Raw genomic sequence first — 21,468 nt, forward strand, 5'->3', positions numbered from 1 at the left:
GTAATTCAATGCTACTGGGTAGAGATCATGAGAATAATGTCCCAGGTCATGGGACTAGCGATCCCCATGGGGGCCAAATGGCACCTCCTGAATATCACAGGTGAGGTGACATGGCATAGTATTCGCAGAATATGACTGGCCCTGGCTTCAGCGGTTGGCAAGCGTAATATTGCACGGGGTTGGGGAGCCAGCTCACCCCCCACGGTGGAGGATTGGGAAGCAGGTCTTGATTGGTGTTAACGAGTGGACACAGAGTGGTTCTCAGCAGGGGCTGCCCTTGTAAATGGTAAAATATATGGGAGGGATGGTAGAGCTACCGGGCCATGTGAAGCGCCATGAAGTAGTGAAATTAAATATGTACCATCCTTGCGATCTAGTTTTATGTAGTGGGATTTGGCCAGGAAGTGTCAGCACAAGCCAAGCTATGTTACTCACTCCATATTTGCAAACTTTGCCTTTTTGGTCTAATCACTCTCACTAATGTGCACCGTATTTTCGTTGTCAACACCATCGATTGAGCACTAGTTCAATAAAAAGAGTTTTTAAAAGTACCTGTGTCTTGGCAAGATAATCAGTGTGCTGGTCATTTATTAAATCGAGTCTGTTGATCTATTGTTGAGCACTGTGTTCAAGCTGGTCGACATTACAAAGCTGAAAATATTGTGACTGCTCGCCCTCGCTAACTTGAGAGTCAAGTACAAAAAAAGGGTTTACTTGGTCAGTTTGTGCAGCCTTACTAGGCTCTCCGCTTCTGTGCTGAGTGGTCGCTCCCCTCTGGCCCTGGTATCGTTTTGCAGCGCTTTGAAAACGGCTTGGAAAACTGCTTGTATTTAACTGCTGTGCGCTTTATTTGCCGATCTGTCTTCTCACTCATTAACATATTTTAATCTGCCAGCGCTACTCTGTTGCCGTCTGTGTTATCGTCTGCAGCGCATTTTTCACCGAAACTGACCTCATTTTTGTTGACTGCTGTCTGCTTGGGTATAGCGCTCTGCTTATTGGCTTTTCATTATTGCTAGCGTTTGCTCACTGCTGCATTCAAGTTTTCCCCCAGGCGCTCCTGCCGTGCTGACCCCTCCATTTTGTGTGTTGTTGTCCTCGTGTGCCCGCCCCGCCTCCCAGCTGAGACGCCCTCCCACAAAGTAGAAACAGCGCTCCCATACCTGGTAGCGCCGTGACTCGCTCTCCGCTTCTGTGCTGAGTGGTCGCTCCCCTCTGGCCCTGGTATCGTTTTGCAGCGCTTTGAAAACGGCTTGGAAAACTGCTTGTATTTAACTGCTGTGCGCTTTATTTGCTGATCTGTCTTCTCACTCATTAACATATTTTAATCTGCCAGCGCTACTCTGTTGCCGTCTGTGTTATCGTCTGCAGCGCATTTTTCACCGAAACTGACCTCATTTTTGTTGACTGCTGTCTGCTTGGGTATAGCGCTCTGCTTATTGGCTTTTCATTATTGCTAGCGTTTGCTCACTGCTGCATTCAAGTTTTCCCCCAGGCGCTCCTGCCGTGTTGACCCCTCCATTTTGTGTGTTGTTGTCCTCGTGTGCCCGCCCCGCCTCCCAGCTGAGACGCCCTCCCACAAAGTAGAAACAGCGCTCCCATACCTGGTAGCGCCGTGACTCGCTCTCCGCTTCTGTGCTGAGTGGTCGCTCCCCTCTGGCCCTGGTATCGTTTTGCAGCGCTTTGAAAACGGCTTGGAAAACTGCTTGTATTTAACTGCTGTGCGCTTTATTTGCCGATCTGTCTTCTCACTCATTAACATATTTTAATCTGCCAGCGCTACTCTGTTGCCGTCTGTGTTATCGTCTGCAGCGCATTTTTCACCGAAACTGACCTCATTTTTGTTGACTGCTGTCTGCTTGGGTATAGCGCTCTGCTTATTGGCTTTTCATTATTGCTAGCGTTTGCTCACTGCTGCATTCAAGTTTTCCCCCAGGCGCTCCTGCCGTGCTGACCTCTCCATTTTGTGTGTTGTTGTCCTCGTGTGCCCGCCCCGCCTCCCAGCTGAGACGCCCTCCCACAAAGTAGAAACAGCGCTCCCATACCTGGTAGCGCCGTGACTCGCTCTCCGCTTCTGTGCTGAGTGGTCGCTCCCCTCTGGCCCTGGTATCGTTTTGCAGCGCTTTGAAAACGGCTTGGAAAACTGCTTGTATTTAACTGCTGTGCGCTTTATTTGCCGATCTGTCTTCTCACTCATTAACATATTTTAATCTGCCAGCGCTACTCTGTTGCCGTCCGTGTTATCGTCTGCAGCGCATTTTTCACCGAAACTGACCTCATTTTTGTTGACTGCTGTCTGCTTGGGTATAGCGCTCTGCTTATTGGCTTTTCATTATTGCTAGCGTTTGCTCACTGCTGCATTCAAGTTTTCCCCCAGGCGCTCCTGCCGTGCTGACCCCTCCATTTTGTGTGTTGTTGTCCTCGTGTGCCCGCCCCGCCTCCCAGCTGAGACGCCCTCCCACAAAGTAGAAACAGCGCTCCCATACCTGGTAGCGCCGTGACTCGCTCTCCGCTTCTGTGCTGAGTGGTCGCTCCCCTCTGGCCCTGGTATCGTTTTGCAGCGCTTTGAAAACGGCTTGGAAAACTGCTTGTATTTAACTGCTGTGCGCTTTATTTGCCGATCTGTCTTCTCACTCATTAACATATTTTAATCTGCCAGCGCTACTCTGTTGCCGTCTGTGTTATCGTCTGCAGCGCATTTTTCACCGAAACTGACCTCATTTTTGTTGACTGCTGTCTGCTTGGGTATAGCGCTCTGCTTATTGGCTTTTCATTATTGCTAGCGTTTGCTCACTGCTGCATTCAAGTTTTCCCCCAGGCGCTCCTGCCGTGCTGACCTCTCCATTTTGTGTGTTGTTGTCCTCGTGTGCCCGCCCCGCCTCCCAGCTGAGACGCCCTCCCACAAAGTAGAAACAGCGCTCCCATACCTGGTAGCGCCGTGACTCGCTCTCCGCTTCTGTGCTGAGTGGTCGCTCCCCTCTGGCCCTGGTATCGTTTTGCAGCGCTTTGAAAACGGCTTGGAAAACTGCTTGTATTTAACTGCTGTGCGCTTTATTTGCCGATCTGTCTTCTCACTCATTAACATATTTTAATCTGCCAGCGCTACTCTGTTGCCGTCTGTGTTATCGTCTGCAGCGCATTTTTCACCGAAACTGACCTCATTTTTGTTGACTGCTGTCTGCTTGGGTATAGCGCTCTGCTTATTGGCTTTTCATTATTGCTAGCGTTTGCTCACTGCTGCATTCAAGTTTTCCCCCAGGCGCTCCTGCCGTGCTGACCCCTCCATTTTGTGTGTTGTTGTCCTCGTGTGCCCGCCCCGCCTCCCAGCTGAGACGCCCTCCCACAAAGTAGAAACAGCGCTCCCATACCTGGTAGCGCCGTGACTCGCTCTCCGCTTCTGTGCTGAGTGGTCGCTCCCCTCTGGCCCTGGTATCGTTTTGCAGCGCTTTGAAAACGGCTTGGAAAACTGCTTGTATTTAACTGCTGTGCGCTTTATTTGCCGATCTGTCTTCTCACTCATTAACATATTTTAATCTGCCAGCGCTACTCTGTTGCCGTCTGTGTTATCGTCTGCAGCGCATTTTTCACCGAAACTGACCTCATTTTTGTTGACTGCTGTCTGCTTGGGTATAGCGCTCTGCTTATTGGCTTTTCATTATTGCTAGCGTTTGCTCACTGCTGCATTCAAGTTTTCCCCCAGGCGCTCCTGCCGTGCTGACCCCTCCATTTTGTGTGTTGTTGTCCTCGTGTGCCCGCCCCGCCTCCCAGCTGAGACGCCCTCGCCCCTCCCCCTCCACCATCCATATACGACAGGAGTTCCCGCGCGCAGCGTTTACGCGCAGCGTCCGCGCCCAATCCAAAGCCAAAGGTAAGCCCGTCTACGCCCGTCCGCGCCTGGACCGCGCCCATCGCCAGACCCCCTACCCCACGCGCTGCCCGGCCCTCCCGCATTACCTACGATGCCGCCACCCTCCTAGCCCTCGACCCCGGTCGCGCCCCCAACTGCGTCCAAGCCGCTCCTGGACACACCCATGGCCCTTTCTCCTGCTACTCCTGCAAATTCAGCGGTACCGACAACATCTCTGCTACGACCACACCTCAGACTCCCGACCCCAACCACCTACAATGCATCCTTCTCAACACCAGATCGATCCACAGGCATGCCATTGACCTATGGAATCTACTAGACACCATTTCTCCGGACATCGCCTTCCTTACGGAAACATGGATGAATGCTTCCTCCGCACCAGACATCACAATTGCCATTCCTGAAGACTATAAGATCACCCGCAAAGACCGTACCAGCCACACAGGAGGAGGAATCGCTATCGTCCATAAGAAATCTATCCGCATCTCAACCAGCTCTGACGTCAATCTCGCTAACTCCGAACACCTTCACTTCCAGATCCACATCGATCCCAAAACAACACTCAGAGGCACTCTCCTCTACAGACCACCAGGACCCCGCGCAAAATTCAATGAAGACATCACGGACTTCATCACCCCACACGCGCTCCCCTCCAAAGACTACATACTTCTGGGAGACCTCAACTTTCACCTTGAAAAGACCAACGACCGCAACACCACCACCCTCTTGGACAACCTCGCCAACCTCGGACTTAAACAACTAGTCACTGCCCCCACCCACATCGCAGGTCACACACTCGACCCCATCTTCACATCCAGCAACCATGTCTCCTTCAGCCACACCACGGATCTCCTCTGGACCGACCACAGCTGCGTTCACTTCATCTACAACAAGCCGAAACCCATCAACCACTCCCAACCTACCCTGCAAAGAAACTGGAACAAAATCACCACGGACCAAATCTCCGCATCGCTCCTTCGAAACTCCCCAGCCCCCTCTTCCAACGCCAACGAAGCCGCCGCCAACCTCACCCTATGGTTATCCAACACCGCCGACACCTTAGCTCCACTGAAAAAACGTCAAAGCAAACCTGGCAGCAAGAAAGCCTCATGGTTCAACGATGATCTCAAGAAGTCCAAGAAACTCTGCCGATCCCTTGAAAAGGCCTGGAAAAAAGACCCAACCACCAGCACCAAGGACGCCTTCAAAAGCGCCACCCGCTCTCACCACCAACTGATCCGAAAAGCCAAGAAAACAGCATTCAAGGATCGACTTGACAACAACGCCCACAACAGCAAGGAACTTTTCAACATCGTCAAGGAATTTTCCAATCCCTCAGCCAACTCCAACGACATCACACCCTCTCAAACCCTCTGCGACTCCCTAGCCTCTTTTTTCCACAACAAGATTGCAGACATCCACAACAGCTTTGACAACCAGCCCGGAAACCAGCCCACCCTACCATCTGCTGACCATCTTCCCCCCGTGAACACCCTTAACGCTTGGAACCCAATCTCCACTGAGGACACCACCCGCCTGATGAATTCCATCCACTCAGGATCCCCCACAGACCCATGCCCTCACCACATCTTCAACAAAGCAGACTCCGTCATCGCACTGCACCTCCGAGACGTCATCAACTGCTCCTTCAACTCCGCCACCTTCCCAGAAGACTGGAAACACGCTGAACTCACCGCCCTTCTGAAAAAACCAACAGCGGCCCCACCGAACTCAAAAATTACCGCCCCATCTCGCTTCTTCCATTCCCGGCCAAAGTCATCGAGAAAGCCGTCAACAACCAGCTCGCCGCTTTCCTCGAAGCCAACAAATCCCTCGACCCCTCACAATCTGGCTTCCGAGCAAAACATAGCACTGAGACCGCCCTCATCGCAGCAACAGACGACATTCGAACTCTACTGGACAATGGAGACACAGTCGCCCTCATCCTCCTCGACCTCTCTGCAGCATTCGACACAGTCTGCCAGAGCACCCTTCTACAACGCCTCAATAACATCGGAATCCAAGGAAAAGCACTTGAATGGATCACCTCGTTCCTCACCGGAAGAACCCAGAGAGTCCGCCTTCCTCCATTCAAGTCCGAGGCCTCTAAAGTCATCTGCGGCGTACCTCAAGGATCCTCACTCAGTCCCACCCTCTTCAACGTATACATGAGCCCCCTCGCGGCCATCGCACGCCAACACAACCTCAACATCATCTCCTACGCGGACGACACTCAACTAATCCTTTCTCTCACCAATGACCCCAGCACCGCCAAAACTAACCTACACGAAGGAATGAAAGAAGTTGCCGAATGGATGAAGCTAAGCCGTCTGAAACTGAACTCAGACAAAACAGAAGTCCTCATCTTAGGTACTTCCCCCTCTGCATGGGACGACTCCTGGTGGCCGGAAGCCCTCGGAAAAGCACCCATCCCGACAGACCACGCACGGAACCTGGGCGTCATCCTGGATTCCTCACTTTCGATGAACAGACAAGTCAGCGCCGTATCCCCTTCCTGCTTCAACATTCTTCGCATGCTCAGAAAAACATTTCGCTGGATCCCCTCCGAAATAAGGAAAACAGTCACCCACGCTCTGGTCACGAGCCGACTGGACTACGGAAACACCCTCTACGCGGGCACTACCGCAAAACTCCAGAAGAAACTCCAACGAATCCAAAACGCATCAGCCAGGCTCATATTAGACATCCCACGCAACGAACACATCTCTGGTCACCTTAAAGACCTCCACTGGCTACCCGTCAATAAGAGGATCACTTTCCGACTGCTTACCCACGCACACAAATCACTCTACGACATCGGACCAGATTGCCTCAACTCTCGACTGTCCTTCTACACCCCCCCCGCCAACTACGGTCTTCCAGCCAAGCCCTCGCCACTGTACCTCGCATCAACAAGACCACCATGGGAGGCAGATCCTTTTCATACCTGGCTGCTAAAACATGGAACTCACTCCCCGCTTACCTGCGCCTCACCCAGAACCACCTAGCGTTCAGAAAGCAGCTTAAAACGTGGATATTTGACAAATAATCCTCCTCCCCTTCCTAAGCGCCTTGAAACCCTCTGGGTATGTAGTGCGCTATACAAATTTTATGACTTGACTTGACTTGACATAACATCAAAGGAAAGTGACCTCAACCCAGTAGCCGCTGCCTATCCCATGGCCCCAGAACTGGACTTAACATAGAGATGGGACTGAAAGTCCCTTGCTTTGTCAAGCTGAAGCGTTTGGTCCTTGTATGTTTTCAAGACCGCAATCCAGTATGACATAATTTAACATAACCAGTAACTTGTTCAGCTGACATTGCAGAGATAAACCAATGTAACATATTTAGCAGTTTTTTAAAAAAAAGGCTAAGTTAAGGTAAGGAACACAGCAGCGTCTTGTCATTTACGTATTCACACACAAGAAATCACATATAGGCTGCATTCTAATTAACTCTTTTCTCCACTCCTCTATTTCTATCAAGACTATGGGTTTGATTTGAAACCCAAAGTGTCACCTGACTTGTTAGAGATCTCTGCTGGCCCTGTGGGGCTCTCTGTCCCTTCAGAGGACCAGCAGTCATGGTACGATGTATTTACACCGACGGCACTCAAGTAAGGCTGGACACATGACAATCCAGCTGACTTGCATTAGTGCAAGCAGACCATCCGTTTGTTGGACAGGGTACTCCACCACGCTTGTGAATGAGTACCCTGCTCACCGAACTCTAAATCATGACCTTTATCTTGTCTGTGCTATGCATGTATCTCTAGGTCCGCTTCTTTATGTCCGTCAGCTTCCAAAGCTGGAGTTTGTTTTTAAAAACCAATAACTAATCACCTTCACACCCTCAGAACTTTCTCCCTGATTAACTTTCTCCCAGGAAGTGGGGTTCATTGAAAAAGAAATTCTCATCACGACTGACAGGTATTCCCTGGTGGTCCTGAATAAGAGAAAAATACATCAGACTGCCTGATCTAGAGAGGAAGGGCCGTCCCATGTATTTACATCAATGCCACTCAAGTAAGGCTGGACACATGACAATCCACCTGACTTGCATTAGGTCAGGCAGACCATCCGTTTGTTGGACGGGATACTCCACTGCTTGTGAAGGAGTACCCTGCTCACCAAACTCTAAATCAAGACCTTTATCTTGTCTGTGCTATGCATGTATCTCTAGGTCTGCTTCATTATGTCCATCAATCTTTGTATTATCTACAGGTTATTGAGGCTTGTGTGTTTAGTACAAGTTTAATCTTACGGTGTGTGTGTGGGAGTTTATTTGAACCCTGTGGTTTAATCTGCACTTGTTGTTTATGCGGTGTTATGTGGTGTTGTCACACCCTTGCAATTATAAAAGGTATGTTACAGGCGACCAGGTGTCTCTTGCCCGTGACTTCTGAGGACTTAATGAAGCACAGTTAACAGCAGCAACATTGCAAAGTGTCAAGAGCCTGATTTAGAGTTCGCTGGCCGGGTTACTGGCCGGGTTACTCAGACACAAACGTGATGGATATCCTGGCCGCCGTATTACAAGCACTACTGAATATAATATAAGGGAGCCTCGTTTCTTTCTTTCGTACTTTCTATTTCCCTTGTTTTTATTATCTTTATTTTACTTTTTTTTCTCTTTCTTATTGCTTTTTCTGTTTCTCTCTATTCCTGGTTTATCTTTCTTTCATTCCTTAATGCTAAGCCCCTAAAGCATTTTATTCATTCATTTGTATTTCTTCTTTCCTGTCATGGAGATGACTGCACAGATATCCTTACTAGTAGGATCTTTTGAAATCTGCATGAACCTATTTACTAATGGTCCTAGTTGAAGGTGTCATTTAGAAGTTAAGGAAAATGCTACTTACCAGTATTCATCAGTTCTTGGCATGTAGAGCTGCAGAGTTACACACTGTGTATAGATCGCCACCTAGTGTTGGACATAGATTCCTTTTCCTTCCACCCTAGTAGTGCCAAATTTCTACTTGTATGGGGTATTTCACCCTTTCTTCCACCCGATTATTGGTGGGTTTTAACTTACTCTCTCTGATTAAATCACTTGTAATTAAACAAGTTTGTGAACTGGGTCAATCCCATATATTTCTAGTATCTCATTTATTTTAGGGATAATACCCCATGGGTTTAAATACCTTTAAAAGTCCGGCCGGAATTAGATTCTTCAATTTCTCAATTCCACCTTTTTAATTTCTCTTAGACTCATGAATTGTAAAGCCTTAAAGAATGAAACCTGTTAGAGAATATTTTTGTTTTTAAACCAGGTACATCCTCCTCTCATGATTTTAACTTTATTACCTTAATACAAGATTTATACTGAGACTTCGGCACGTTGGAACCACCGTAATGAATTTTGTGGGTTGCGTTTTGCAGAGGTCTAGGGTGCTCTTTCAATCATTAGGAGTCACTTGTAGGATACATAAACAGGTTGATAATATGGTCAGATTTGATTTTGTCATTATTGATTATCAGTTGTTTCCACTGCCGAGTCCTCTTGCAAAGTTTTACTTACCCCTTGTTATTTGCTTGATATTTTGCCAGTGTAATAAGTTATATGGTGCGGTTGCATCTCCTGTAATAAAAGTGCATAGATGCAATCAGAATCTGCTTGCAGCATTACATTCTGCCTCTTTTTTATTAAAATAACTGTATGTCTTCTATTATTTTTACGCTTTTAGCTAAAGCCTCTTTTTGGGATCGGTTTGAATTTTGCTACAACCTATACAAAAATCCCTCATGGTTCCCTGAGCATGAGCCCCGATCTAGCTCCCTTTCAGCGTGCCCTTTAATACGGAGAGGATCTACATAGATATTACAAATCGCTCCTACTTGAGCATGCACAGGATGTTACTCCCCTTTAGCGTGCCATATAGTAATGCTGGAGCCTTTCAAGTCATACAGTGCAACATTACACGCTCTGTTTGCGCCGCACCCTTCTCGAGGATTGGTGTTGAAACTAAACACCAAAGCTACTCCCCTCCTATCGAGGATTAGCGCTAAACCATGCAGTAAAGTTCCCGCTTGCTAGATGAAAACTACAGTGTTAGTCTCTAGGTACAGACTAAGGGCTTCCCATTTAACCGCGTCACCCTGCAACAGATGGTCTGCACATACCGTATCATCAAGTTTCGGCCTCCCTGCTCCAACGTACCGGCTTCGGATTCCTCAATTTGTATGTTGACTTCCTTCAATACTGTCCCTGCTGGATATGACCCGGACCTAGTTCTATTCTTAAAAAAACTCCGATGCTCCATTTTAATTATTTCCATGCTTTATTTTGTCATTCCGTTCGTTTTGTAAATTGCAGCGTCTTTTGTTTAATAATTTCTTCACTAGTTATCTAGTTATCTCGCTACTGTGGCTGTTAATGCCCCGGAAGTAGTTATCGCGGCATTGTATTTCGCCGGTTTTGACATATTATTCCTATATATTGGGTCCTCTATTTTTGAACCTCAGTCAACGGAGTAAAACAAGTCTTATTCATAATGTGCTTGAGATTCACGGCATCTTTAATTTGCCGGTTTTGCCGAATTCGTTCCTGGTCTCAACATAACGGCGGCCATCTTGGAACAGTAGAGATGTAATGAAGTTTAGTGCGGCCATATTGGGCCAGTCTTGTTGTTATTCGGGATCTACACTTGTTATGTAGGATGGTCCTTGCTTTTGTATTTTATTGTCAGTGTGGAGGGATAGAGATTATATTCATACATGCAACAATTTGGAGATATATCATGTTTTTTTAGATCACGCTGGTCTCTCGAAAAACCCATGCTTTTATAGACTGAATTAATCAGTTGTCACAAACATTAAAATTTCATCTTTGATGAGCTTTCCGTTTATGGTCACCTAATCATTGTATTCATTTCCAGTATAGTGCATAGTCATATACATATAAATTACAGATTTTTCACATACAGGTTTGTATTTCAAACATGATCTTTCTACATTTTCCCATAATACAAGGTCCTATTTGGAAAAAGGCAATATGAAGCTTGCACAAAATAATTTGTGTAAATCGTGACTACCTTTATTTTGCTATATCTGCCTGGATTTCAAACACGATCTTTCTACATTGTCCCATGGTGCACAATCCTTTGTGTAAAAAACAATAAAATTCTTGTACGGAATCATTAGTCTAAAAAAACAATCAGTTTATTTGTACGTAATCATTCATCACAGTCTTTGGTTCACTATATGTACCTTACTGGATAAACCACCCTTGTATATAATGGTATCCCTCACATATCTAAATATGGTCAAAGAATGAGTCTTTCCCATTCCTCTTTGTTATTTAAACCTGTTCTGTAAGTATTGAAGAGAGACATATAAAATTGCTCTCTCTTTTTCCTTTTTAGATGCGTATTTCCACCTCTGATGCTGTGTTGAATTACTTCAATACCACACCATTTGAGATTCTCTATTTTATGACTGTGGCGAAACATCCAGGGAAATAAAGACACGAATCACTCAACAGAAGTCAGCCATTAGAACTAAAAAGAAAACAGCGCCACTCGTAGACCATAGGCTGAGCCACAGCCACCCGCAGTCTCCTCTGCCGGTGCTGTTCCTCAGGAGTGGTTCCTCGATCTCCTCAGCGGCTTCTCGGGTCCTTCACCTTCTCCTTACGGCCGCAGGCGGGGCTCTACCATAACACGGGAGCCCCGCGGACTTCACCTGCTCGCTCCCTGCCTCACTTCTCTGCACCGGATCGCGGGGTAGGCTCCTGTCCGCTTCCGGTTTCTCTGCCCACTACTTCCAGGTCGTCGCAGGCAGCGCAGCGGCCCGGAGGGAGAAAAGTGGATTCCGGCAGCAATCCGGGGTAGGCACCCAGTAGATGAGGGATCAGAACGGGGTGAGCACCCGTATTTTAAGTAATAAAACGGGGCTAAAACGGGGCTAAGCCCAATTTAAAAGAAAACGCTCCTAAGCGCTAGGGGGCACAAAAACGGCAGATAAGCGGGGTGGGCACAAGCGCCGTAAATCAGCAACCAGAGAGGGAATCCCCCACACGCTGGGGGATCCCTTAGGCCAGGCATCACCGCTCCAGCGGCGCAAATGTGCTATTTTCAGCAGGGGGAGGCCAGCGCTTCCGTGGGCCTGGTAGGCAGGAATCAAAAAGTCCAGGAAAGTGTTTAGGCAGGTAGGGGGGCAAGGCTGGGCCCAGGGGCCAGCTCACAGGGCCCTCCAAGCAGGGAGGCAGTCCCAGTGGCGGTCCTCCTGGCGCCAAGCAGCAGCAGCCCCCCTCCAGAAAGGATCTAGGAAGAGAACATTTTGTAAGGGGACACAGCCCCTTTTTATACAGTAAAATCTCTTTGTCTGTGTGCAGGGTGGGGGAAAAACCAGTCGCAGCTGGTTTTGGAGCACTGTGATTTACTCAGCCACCCTTCCTATTCACTGGCCAGGCTAGGGTCATCAGTCGCACCACAGGGGGCGGAGCCAGCATTGTGTGGGGAAAGCCCCGCCCTATTCAGGTCCCAGGTGCACCCCTCCCTCACATCAGCATGCTAATCTCAACACTCGCCACCGGGGCAGACCCATCCTGACTCCTGGAGCCAGGCTCACCAGCAAGCTCCAACAAATCACACGCCAGACACAAATTACACAAACATGCCAACTTCTAGAAGTGGCACTTCCACACTAGACACAATCACGCCGCATACATCATTGCGCAGCATTTGATCACACGAGTCCGCACATACCAAACTTGCACCTGCACTCCCCATGTATAAGGAACTAACATGGACACATACACTCCCCATGCATTCCTAGGGGAGGGCAGGCCAACCTCACTACACGCACGCACTTTACCCTGGGACACAGTGGTAAAGAATGCAGAAACCAAAAATCACTACCACCAACTCACCTTAATAAGCAAAAAGGTCAGGGGTGAACCTGCCAGAAGGGCCAAGTCCAACACAACCCCCTTCCAGCCAAAACGCAGGGCAGACCAATCACCACCGTTCAGGATGAACACGGACCTGAGGCAGCGGTTGAATTGGGTATGCGGCTATGCAGCAGTTTTGACGTAGTTTCCGATCATGTACTTGCTAATGTCAAGGGGGATGCGGTAAACTTTCAAGTGTCTAATACTTTGCAGGCAGTTCCAGATGCCGATAAACCCCGACAGTTATCAAGAATTATTGTGGTGGCTTGTAGGAGAGTAGAGTCTGCTTCCTATGGTCACCCCCACTTTTTGCTTTTGCTTGACTGGTTTTCGACTTAGATGTGGCTGTGGGCCTGCTAATCAGACCCACAGCCCAGATGCACTCTCTCTAAATTTAACATGTACCCTAGGTACAACCACAAATGGGAATTGGTTCACCTTGTTAGCCCCTGTAATAAGTGTACCCTAGGTGCTCAGGGCATAGGTGTAACCAAGGCCTACCAGGGGCTGCAGCATGTATTTTGCCACCCCTGGCTGGCCACTCAAACAGACACAACTGGCTGATCATTCAGCTGGGGCAAGGTCGTGTAATCACCCCTTGCTTAGGTGTAGTATTCCTACACCTATATATATAAACACATAGTAACCTATAAGTCACTCCTATGGCAGGCCTTAACAATCCTGAAGGCAGAGTGCTTGGTTATGTGTGAGATGGTGCTCTAGCATGAGCTGAGCTTGTCTTCAGCTTTCGGAACCATGTCCTTATAGCTGTTCTATGATATTGCCATACCATATACTCTTAAGTGCATTATAATTAGGGCTCCCGGTTTTATGGTATCTATTTTTTTGCCATTTCCGTCTGTATTTATCCATATTTATTATTTGGGCATTTTTTCTGTATTTATCCACATTTATTTTTGCCACAAGCAAAAGGCGAAGCTACGGCTAGTATTTTTCCACATTTATTTAAATTGACAATGCACACCTGCGCCCGGTTGTTATTGGTCAACACGATACATTCATTTGAAAACTTTGCCATTGTAGTACAAGCACATATGGTGAGAATGCCCCAGTGCAAGTCACATGCCTCCCAACGGCTGGCAAAGATGTGCTGGGGTTTCAGCTGGGTAATGGGGGCTTCCCACCGGTGGATTCCAGTCACCACTGGGCCCTTTGGCATCGAAAAAGTCTGATGCTTGTAGGGAGATTGAAGATGAGGGTGTTTAGAGGCAGGTTGGGACCAGTCTTATTTGCCAGGACGGTGGCTGCCACCAATTAAATTCTACCATAGCGTGTGCTGGGTACTAGTCCAGCTGGAGCATTTGGTATAATCCTGCTAGTTTTTGTCCTGGTGGAGTTCGACTACAACTGGCACATGAGAAAGACATTTGAAGCAAATCCTACTTGAAAAGGGTCTGTCCAAAGCCTTTTGCCTTAGTTTATCGCGGTGGGGGAGGTAAAGGGTCCACCGTCGCGCCATTCTACGATTGATGGCATTCAGGACACACATAACAAAAAGACGGCTGGGGAAACGAGAAACAAAGGGCAAATGCGAAACATCACAACTCCAACAGAGCGCGAATGCGTCGTCGCTCACTAGCGATAAAGACACAAACCACAGTCAATATTATACCATTTGATATGATGTTGAATCGCCCAATCCCAAATTTGCTGAGCGTTTAGGGATAGCAAAGTGGATCTTGTGCCCCCTTGTTTGTTCACATAATGCATGCTTGTTGTGTTGTCCGTTAGGCTCAACACTTAAGCTCCTTGAATGAGGGTGCGGAAGGACTTAAAAGCCAGGAATATCGCCAGTAACTTCAAAAGGTTTATGTACCAAGTTCGTTGGTAGGGGTCCCAATTCCCCTTGACTGTGATGGCTTGAAGATGCACTATCCACCCTTCGAGGGAGGTGTCTGTCGTGAGGATGCAACTTGGAGCGTCAACTACCAATGAACGACCGGCTGAAATTGTTATTGTTAACTTCGGTTTATATAGCGCCAACTCACTGGCAGGTCTCAAGGCGCTCATGACCGAAGGACACAACAACTATTAACAGATGGAAAGGCCAGTATCACAGTGCAAATTAAGTAGGACCCAAAGCCTCCCTGAACAAAAACGTTTTTAACGATTTACTAAAGCGCAGAAGATTTGCTTCTTTGCGAAGAGACTCAGGTAGTCTGTTCCAGATTTGTGGAACCAGAACAGAAAAGGATCTCCCACCTTTGTTGCTAACTTATAGCAGGGGCAGGTCAGCAACTGGGCATCAGAATACCTCAGCCTTCTTTCAGGTTTATAGACCTCCAGACGTTCTTTAATGTAAGCAGGTGCTTGCCCATAAATTGCCTTATGGGCCGTGCATAAGCTTTTAAACTCTGCCCTTTGCCTTATGGGCAGCCAGTGTAGCCTATGTAGCAAAGGGGAGGCATGGGATCTTCTCAGAAGCCTGAAAATTAATCGTGCAGCGTCATTCAGGACAACCTGCAGTCTATTGGTCAAGAATTTCGGCAAACATAAATAGAGAGCGTTCCCATAATCCAGCCTCGAGATGATTGTAGCAGAAACTACCGTGCGAAGCAATGATGGGGAGAGAAGAGGGACTAACTTGCGCAACTGTCTCATTAGACCGGTACATGTCCCCACACCGGAGGAAATCTGGCTGGCCATTGACAGTTCACAGTCAATATTAATGCCAAGACTTTTTACCTTGTCGCAAGGCTTCGGAGTAGGACCTAGTTCCTGGGGTCAATACAGATCACTCCAGGGTGAGCTAACGGTCGAGACCACTAAAACCTCGTTTTTTTCAGGATTAATTTTCAGCAGATTTGCAGTCATCCAGCTGACTGTATATCTAAGAATATTCTGTGCATGGTTCTGCGCTGAAACCGTATTGTCAATGCTGAGTAGCAGCTGGGTGTCATCGGCGTAATTAAACATTAAGCAACCCATGTTTGCTAAGGAGTTGATCAACGGTTGTAAATAAAGGTTGAACAGTAGTGGGGATAGTGCGGAGCCCTGCGGGACTCCGCACATCAGACTGCCCACCTCCGATGTACTGTCCCCAGCTGAATCCTCGGTGTCCTTCCCGACAGGAAGGATTGAAGCCACTGGTAGGCCGTATCCCTAATCCCAAAAATGGCCAGTCTGTCCAGGAGCAGGGTATGGCTGACAGTATCGAACGCCGCTGATCGATCTAAAAGTATCAAAAGTAAGAAATGTTTGGTATGCGAGTCCACTATAGCAATGCTAGACGTGATGTTGATGACATCGTCGAAGGACCATGAGACTTGTTGCCACTGGTTGTCTAGTGCCTCCTCTAAGGGTCTCATTTTGAGGCAAAAGTTAGGAATTAGGGGAATAAAGAAAGGCAGCATCCCCAGAAGCGATATGAACTGTTGAACAGAAACTGACTTTTTTGTGCGCAGGAGAGTTGTCAGTTTGGAAATCCACTGTTGTCTTTCGTTTGAGAAAAAAGCCCTTGTTTGCTGTGTGTCTATGATGGCCCCCAAGAAGGTCCTCACTTGAGAGGGGGTGAACTGAGACTTTTCTAGATTGCTGGAAAAACCCAGAGACTGGAACAGAGACAGGTATGATTGAGTGTGTCTGGTTGCGACTGCAAACGACTGCGCCTTTATAAGGCAGTTGTCGAGGTAGGGAAATATTTGGACACTAGCTTGACCAAGATGTGCTGCTACCGGTGCCAAGACTTTGGTGAACACTCGGGGCGCAAAGCAAAGGCCAAAAGTATTGTAAATTAACGCCGATTAGGTTGAGCATTAGCGGAAGACATGTTACATTAGCCGTTATCTTAGCGATTGAGCCGACTCCATTTTGTATTAATGAACGGCCATCTTGGCCATGTGCTCGCCACGAGGTTTGTCCTACCTCTTTGTTAACTGCCCTTGGAACTCTGCCCAGCAACAGGCTATATTTAGCATTCGCTGTTCTCGGCATGTCCAGAAATGCCCAGTAGAGTCAACATCTATTTGTAATTAGTGCGCGATAGGAATATGCTTTTGGGGGTCTCAAGAACTGATAACTCCACCCATGTATAGATTGTGCTCTGAAAGGTAACAACTTCATGCTCCATTTTTGTACCGCCTTCTTTTGAACCCCTCTGTTTGTGTATAAAAGGGGCCATGTGCTTTAGTTCGGTGTGCTACTCAATACAATACTGAAGGGTGTTGTGTGGATTGTAGTACCACCTTTAAAGGTTTAATAAACTTTGCTTTTGTATTTTCCAGTTTCTGTGCCAACTTCTTCCTATGGTCTGAGGACCTTGTGCAGAGAAGGGCAAACTCCTTGCACTTGCAGGCCTTGCTGAGGCTTGCTTATGACAATTGGCGCCCGACACGTGGGGCTCATCGGCGACTCGGATGCCCAAAGGAGTGGTTGTGACGAAGGATTGGAATCTCGCCGCAGACGCGATCGCATGCCAGAAAAGACCAGAGTCTTGGCACCCAAAACGTTTTTTCCTTTCTTTCCGATCTGACCGTCCAGGTGGTGCCGGTCTTCGACTGAGATCTCTTCTGTTGGTTTGCCGTGCAGTGGCCGTTTGGTCGAATTTAGAACTTGGCAGTTGGAGACTGGGCCCTTTGATTGGTAAGAATCGTTGGACAGTACTTGCTGTGGGTTTTTGGAAGCCTGGGATTCGCAAGGCAGTTTTAGGATACGCTTGCTGTGGCATTTGGGGAGGCGACTAGTCGAGATATGTATATGTATGTGTATGTGAATGTGTAATATATGTGTTGCAATACATATAGGCAGGTAATGAGGAGATATTTCTCTGACATGCGATTTTTGATGTGAACGGCACAACGTATTAAAGATACCTTAAGTGCTACTTTGATTATAATACTGCATATTTTGCACTATTTCTGGCATGCCTGCTCTTAGCGCACTTCGTAGGATGTGTTGCTTTTGTGGAATGAACCGGTTAAGACTTGAGGAATCGCAACCAGCTCCCCCGGAGGGGACGCCTAATCGAGAGATGTGTGTTAAGTATGGTCTTTCCCCTATAATGTACAGCACATTGTGGAGGAAATACACGCGTAAAGATCCTGAGTTATGTTGGCCAATGCATGGGTCATTTGATATGCGAAAGATTGAGTATGTGGAACAGTGTATGTTTGAGTGAAAATCGAGACAAGATATGTTTGAGTGTGTGCGAATGTGGGTGAAAGAAGTGCGTGAACTTGAGAAACGTGAGCAAGCGCTGATTGAGAAAGAGCAACGGAAGAGTGTGTACGAAAAAGCGCAAGAATTAAGAAAGAAAGAAGCGAAAGAATTGGAAGAAAGACAGGAGAAGGAGCGCAGATTACAGATATCTGGCCAATATGCTGTTCGGCAACCTCTTTATCGTGTCCTTAATAAACTACAGGATGATTTTTCATTATTAGATCGTCCTCCGCCTCCATATGCCGTTCCGTCCGCTCCATCTGGTGAAGCTGAGGATTCCGACTTGGATCAAACAAAGCGAGACACCTGTTCCATGTTGTCGGTGGACCGTGAGTCCAAATTGAGAAAGATTGCTCCTCGAGCAATGCATGATGATATTTCAGTGTCTAGTGTTTTAGATGATTTACAGGGGTGGCAGGACAGATAGAAATTGTATTTTATTGACCAGTTTGCTGAGGAAGTGGTCGGGTTGTTTCGGAAAGTCTCTGGTGTTCTAGAACCTGATGATATAGCAGCCGATTGTAAGCAAATGCGTAATGGTCTTTTTACTCTCCCCCAGGTGCCTGATACGAAACGGCGGTTGTTCAAACTACGGACTGAGGCACTTTGCATACGAGAGGAGAAACAGAAATCAGATACAGATGCTCGGAGGGGTTTGGTCGGCTGGAAACAATCATCCATCCTTGGAACAGATAAGACTAGTATAGTGCATGCAAAGCCTATGCGAGAGGCCGCGCCTTTATATGTTCCTCCTAAAGGAGCAGGCACAAATGATGATACATTTTCTGCTGATGCGAAAGGTTACTTTATTTATAAATGGGTGTATACTCCCTGGAATAGGGCGGATGTTATGGCACTTAAAGCTGCATTACCTGACCCATGGAAAAGTCCAGCCGCTTTCTATGAGGAAGTCGAGGGGGCCATAAATTCTTGTACTATGACGTTAGCCGATATTGATTTATTCTTTGGGTTGATATTACCACCTGATATGTGAAGGTCTGTGCGAAAATTCGATGATCATACAGCGTATGGGGCATTATGGAAGGAAATAGAGAGGGAAGATGAGGATAGGGAGCCAGCGAAGAAACCATGTAAATAGATTTTAGACCTTCCTGTTGTAATATTGACTAAGTTAAAAACGATTATTCCCCCGAAAAAGATTGATTGGACTATTTTAGCATGGTGTAAGCAAAAGGCAGATGAATCGATTTCAGATTTCTTCACACGTTTTGAGGAAGCCTTTGATGATTTCAGTGGCCAGTCGCTAACGGACGATACAGGCCGACATTTATTTGTAGATAAGTATGTTATGAATTTATTGCCAGGAGTGGCTAGCCGTTTAAAAGCTAGTGAATGTTCGTGGACCACTTCGTCGCCGGCATCCCTCCTGACGATGGCTCAGTATTATGAGCGTCAGGAATTAGAAGCGAAGGGTAGTGAGGATAAAAAGTCTAAGGAATTAAAAACGTAGGTGATGTTATCTCAGGTTTATGGTCCACCTCTTAGAGGTACTGATAGAGGTGGACGAGGATTTTATGATTCATCCTATACTCGTTCGAATTTGGCTGCTGATCAATGCGCGTATTGTAGGAACTTTGGTCATTGGGCAGATGAGCGTCCGTTGTTGCGTTCGCAACGCTATACCCGTGGTCGGGGACCAATGAGGAATCGCGCAGGATATTCAGGACCCAGAGGTAATACGAATGATCGCGTTAGGTTTGATTCTAATGTGCGGGTACAAAATGGGTCCAATACCTTTGACAGGCGTAACCAATACCAGATATCTGATTATGTGCAGCCTGATTTACACGATTCTGTTTATGCATAGGATTGCTTAGGATGGGGTAAAGAATCAGTTGAAGTTCCAGTAGATCAGAGGGGTCCTTATGTTACAGCACATATTTTGGGGTCTACTGATCAATTTTGGTTGATACAGGAGCTACTCGTAGCGCCTTGTCTAAACAATTGGTTCAGAGGGCTCCCCTGTCTGGCTTCACGATTTACATCAATAGTGTTCAATGGAACACCTTCTCTTAGCCCATTGTCACAACCACTTGCATTTCATGTCGACAAATTTGCTGCTCCATGCCCGTTTTTGCTCTCCCCAAATACACCAGATAATATTGTGGGTCTTGATATGCTTAAGCATTTCAGAGCCATAATACGATGTTCCCCTGACGGAGTACGTGTGATTTTAAATGACAAATACCCCGTGCTGGAAAGAGCTTGTCTTGTTCAGGAGGATATTGCATTAGCTTCTTTACCTGAAACCTTGTGGGCTACTTCAGATACTGATGTGGGACAGATGGTTATTCCACTGATGCATATTAGTGTAAAGGAGGGAGCTGTGTTACCACGTTTGCCCCAGTATAGAATTTCACAGGAGGGTGAGGAGGCACTTACACGAATCGTGCAAGATCTCATTGAAGTGGGGGTTGTTGAGGAAGTTTCATTTAATGTTTGTAACAGTCCGATTCTTCCGATTTTGAAGAAAGATACTGACACTAGGATCTATAGATTCATAATCGACTTGCGAGTAGTAGGGATCACATATGGTCCTGATGAGTAAATCAGGGGGTCTGCTTACGAAACATGTCGACCAGGGAGGGCATATTAAAGACCCCCTCCCTAACCCCTTTTTAATGTTTTCAGCTGGAGAAGTTAATAAAATATATTTTTTATACTAGCCAGGAAACTTTTATTTTTTTGCCTTGATCACCACATTCCCTACCACTCCTTTTTCCTACACCACACATAGCCTATCGCAATATAGTGGTCCCACGTAGTCGTCGGTCGCAGCACGCCCGTCCCTTAGAGGGACGGGAAGACCCCTATGATGAAGCGTGACACTATGGGATTCATAGTGTGTGAGGGGTATTTTAAAAACACATAGCGTTCCTCCTGGACATCTCCCGGAGTAACATCCCCACGCTTATGCACTTCATATGATTTATCACAATAGATATAGATGTAACGTAAGGATAGAATCTCTGTGTTTATAAACTGTATACCGGAGGCGGATTCTATCCATTACCTTTACACTCCCTATTTTGTTGTTTTGGATGTGTTTCATTAACTACTGACAAACATGAACAATCAAGAACATGAGTTTCTGGAAAACTATCAAGCACCCAATCAGAATCAGCCGCCCTTCACACCCAGGAACTCTTGAGGCTTTGGAGAGGGTGAATTGCACGTGGTACAAGAGGAGCACTACATCGACTCAAAGCTCACTTCTCAGGGATGTACTGAACTGCCAGCCTCATGGCACATCTAGCCAGCTCTTCACCTCCTCCTCCTCCTCAAACTGTTGACCAGCTATCAGGGCAAATGAGCCGGCAGCAAAGCCTCGCTGGCTTGGTTCCACCCCGGACCAGGCAAGGTGGTCAACTCCATACTCCTCCAAGTCAGCAAGCACTCTGGTCGAGCCAGTCCTAACCCCACATGAATGTTCCCCATCACAACTATTTTAATGGTGCTAAATGATGTTTCTGCCAAATGTATGACTCAAAAAGTGAAAGGGTTTA

At 47.1% G+C, this 21,468-nt stretch overlaps 1 protein-coding gene and 1 long non-coding RNA gene across 2 annotated transcripts in view; both read right to left on the minus strand.

Moving 5' to 3' along the window:
• The window catches only part of LOC147738120 (uncharacterized), a 29,778-nt gene extending 19,704 nt beyond the window's left edge, over positions 1–10,074 (minus strand). Inside the window, exons 1-2 of the long non-coding RNA XR_015307463.1 lie at positions 9,994–10,074; positions 9,392–9,451 (exon numbers count right to left, since the gene is read on the minus strand). This is a non-coding gene — a long non-coding RNA (uncharacterized LOC147738120). The remainder of the gene's footprint in view (positions 1–9,391; positions 9,452–9,993) is intronic.
• The window catches only part of LOC147738119 (uncharacterized), a 171,358-nt gene that overhangs the window by 22,158 nt on the left and 127,732 nt on the right, over positions 1–21,468 (minus strand). The gene's annotated exons all lie outside the window — the stretch shown is intronic.

The sequence above is a fragment of the Lissotriton vulgaris genome, chromosome 1_1, assembly GCF_964263255.1.
Source record: "Lissotriton vulgaris chromosome 1_1, aLisVul1.2, whole genome shotgun sequence".
Taxonomy (NCBI): Eukaryota; Metazoa; Chordata; class Amphibia; order Caudata; family Salamandridae; genus Lissotriton; species Lissotriton vulgaris.